The 2998-nt window shown below is 45.9% G+C and overlaps 1 non-coding gene across 1 annotated transcript; it reads left to right on the top strand.

Moving 5' to 3' along the window:
- The first annotated feature begins 568 nt into the window (after positions 1 to 568).
- On the top strand, positions 569 to 642 carry TRNAI-AAU (transfer RNA isoleucine (anticodon AAU)). The gene has a single exon. It is a non-coding gene; the product is annotated as a tRNA-Ile (tRNA).
- The last annotated feature ends 2356 nt before the right edge of the window (positions 643 to 2998 follow it).

The raw sequence follows: 2998 nt of genomic DNA, 5'->3' as shown, positions 1-2998 counted from the left end.
TGTTTAAAAATAGTAATAATAATAATATTTCTGCGGCAGCCAAGGATGCGCGGCATGAACCCCCAGGCAGGAGGTTTTGAATAGTTTGCTTTCTTGCAGCGGTACCCTAAGCAGACCTTTGAAATGTGCTCCTGCTCACCTTCACACGGCCTTGGGCGCATGTTGTGTGGTGCTGCCCCGGGTAGGCTGTTGTAAGAATGTAGGTTACATCACTTAGCCACACTAATAAAGGGCTGACCCTAATGCGATACAGAGCCACTCTGGCAAATAGAAAACACGTTGCTTTAGGAACCTTCAAACTTCAGAATTCAGTATGCTTCCAAAGACGTGCCGACTAGGGGAGAAACATATTTCAAAGATGAAAAAAGTAAGCTTCTGTAGCTTCATGCCACCCCACATTGTGTGATAGAAAGCGAGGAATACAGGAAAAAGCTGGTCACTCACATATAGATCATGAAAAGATACTGGTAGTACAGGAGTACTGAAATGATAGGTTGGAAAAATTACCAATTTCCCAAAATTCTCGACTGGTTGTATAAATTATGGAAAATCAACGACGCCTCTATATGGCCGGTTAGCTCAGTTGGTTAGAGCGTGGTGCTAATAACGCCAAGGTCGCGGGTTCGATCCCCGTACTGGCCAGCTGTCTTTTTTTTAAAAAAAACTATGTGTATGTGTTACTGCTGTTTTCAAGGTGTATCCTTATTGAGATTGGATGGAAGGTGTTATATTGAAGTGCTTTTTTACATATATGTTTACAACAGCGGTGTCCAACAAACAAACTCGTTGTTCAACGCATGCTGTTCTTAAACTAACCGCCAGATGCCAGAATTGCAAAATAAACGAGAAGGTTGAGTACATATTAAAATAGACTCGTGAACTTTAACCTACTTATGTTGAGCTGCTAACGTCCTTAATAGCATGACAAGCTGCCACGCGCTGGTGCTGCTAATAGACTCGGTACCAGGCAGAAGCAAGGAGAAGGGGGCACTGCCGTCACTAGAAATTACTATTGGTGGGGCAGACCAGGCGGCACAAATATAATAAGGAGGGGCTGGGGCACATCAAATAAGTGTCAACATGCCAACTGGTGTAATTATAGCTATATGTTACCCAGCTGGTTTAAATACAATGTGACATTAAGCAGGTTCAGAGTAGGTTTAAGACAATTCAAGTTTTGCACCAAGTTAAAATACATCCTAAAAAGTTAACTTTTCAAAGTTCAACAGTTGCAAAAATGTCCTATACACTCAGCAAGAGACTGCATTCTTTAAACTCAAGAAGACATCACTCCCAGCACAGGTTCAATAATGTGTAGTTTGAGGTGGTATTTTATATGATATGATATGGCATTTATAACGCGCCTATATACAAGAGTTTCAAAACGCGACGAGGCAAGGGAGGGGGAAACGGGGAAGACAGAGACAGCGATCTTACTAGGCCATGTGACATTGAGATCGCGCAAGTACAGAGGTGGGGGGGTGAGCGGTGGGGGAGGGGGCAGTGCAGTACATAGGATAACATTAAAATAAATAAGACAATAAGAAAATGTGCAGCCAGCTGGTGGCAAGTGCTGACATCAGGTGTCAGGTGCTGGTAGGGGGCTGTAGAAATACAGAAACAGTCCCCGAGTGCAAGGGCTGCCAGGGGGGCAGTGCAGGAGTGCAACTAGCGGGGAAGGGACCTGGGCCTGAGCTCAGAGGGTAGCCAGGTAACCAGTGCAGTTCCAATTTAAGCCAGGAGATCAACAGGGGAGAGAAGGAGAGAAAGCAGAAGCAAAGAGGAAGGTCTTGAGGTGCTTCCGGAACCAGAGATGGTTCTCCTCAAGTTTCAGAGAGGCAGGGAGACTGTTCCAGTGGGAGGCCCCAGCAGAAGAAAGAGATCTACCACCAACTCGTTGTTTGGAGAAGCGACTGACCCTGAAGGAGTTGGAGGCGGATGAGTGAAGAGCTCGAGAAGGAAGATATTTAGAAATTGAGAGTTGAAGGTATCGAGGCCCCAGTCCCCAGAAGGCCTTGTGGACAATGCAGAGGGTTTTGAACTTAATCATCTCTGCCACTGGGAGCCAGTGCAGAGATTTCAGTCCTGGAGAGATACGATCCCTGGGCTTGAGGGCAAGGACAAGTCTTGCAGTCCCGTTTTGGATGAGTTGCAGAGGGCGGAGAGTAGACACAGGCAGATTTAGAAAGAGGCTGTTGCAGTAGTCCAGCCTAGAGAGAACCAGAGCTCTGTAGACATTGAGCTTCTGAGGGAAGGAGAGGAAAGGGAGAATACCTCTGAGGTGGTGCAGCTGGTAGTGTGACTTCTTAGAGACGTCAGAGATGTGAGGAGAGAAGGAAAGTGTGGTGTCAAAGATGACCCCTAGGTGTTTAGCCTCACAGGTGGGAGCAGGAAGAGGGCCAAGAGAGGCCAGCCAGAGTGTGACAGGAAAGGAGGGAGCAGGCGTGCCGAAGACGAGAATTTCGGTCTTACTGGCATTAAGGCAGAGATCATTGGCGGCACACCACTCCTGGATAGCAGACAGACAGTCAGCGATGAGAGAAGGAGAAGAGGTGCAGAAGAGACTTAACTTCCATAAATAAATAATAGCCAGTCAAAAAGAATCTGTTTAACAGAAGAGATCACTCATACCTCAGTTTCAAATGACAGTCAAGGACAGTCTATTTAACAGGTGAGATATCACTTATAGGTGCCGAGTACTGGGGTAAAAGGAGGCAACTTCTATCTTGGTTCTTTAGCAATGGTTGCAGAAATCTCAATTTGCCCCCTTATAATTGTTTACAGTTTTCATTTTCTAGCTGTACATCCCAGTGGCAGCTGGTGAAGCTTTTAATTAGAGGGGTGTAAATATTGGCCCAAAATATGCCAGAGCAGCAGTGCGTAGCGAGGTAGCCAGAACCAATCAAGAGGGTTTGGGGGAGGGGGTTAGCCCCCCCGAGAACATTTTGTAAAATAATGGCTTAAAAAAGTGCATCTTACAGCACACATTTATTGAAAA

The sequence above is a fragment of the Ambystoma mexicanum genome, chromosome 1p (assembly GCF_040938575.1).
Source record: "Ambystoma mexicanum isolate Mex_15411 chromosome 1p, UKY_AmexF1_1, whole genome shotgun sequence".
Lineage (NCBI taxonomy): Eukaryota > Metazoa > Chordata > Amphibia > Caudata > Ambystomatidae > Ambystoma > Ambystoma mexicanum.
Note: the sequence above shows the minus strand (reverse complement) of the source record. Positions and strands in the feature narration are given on the sequence as shown.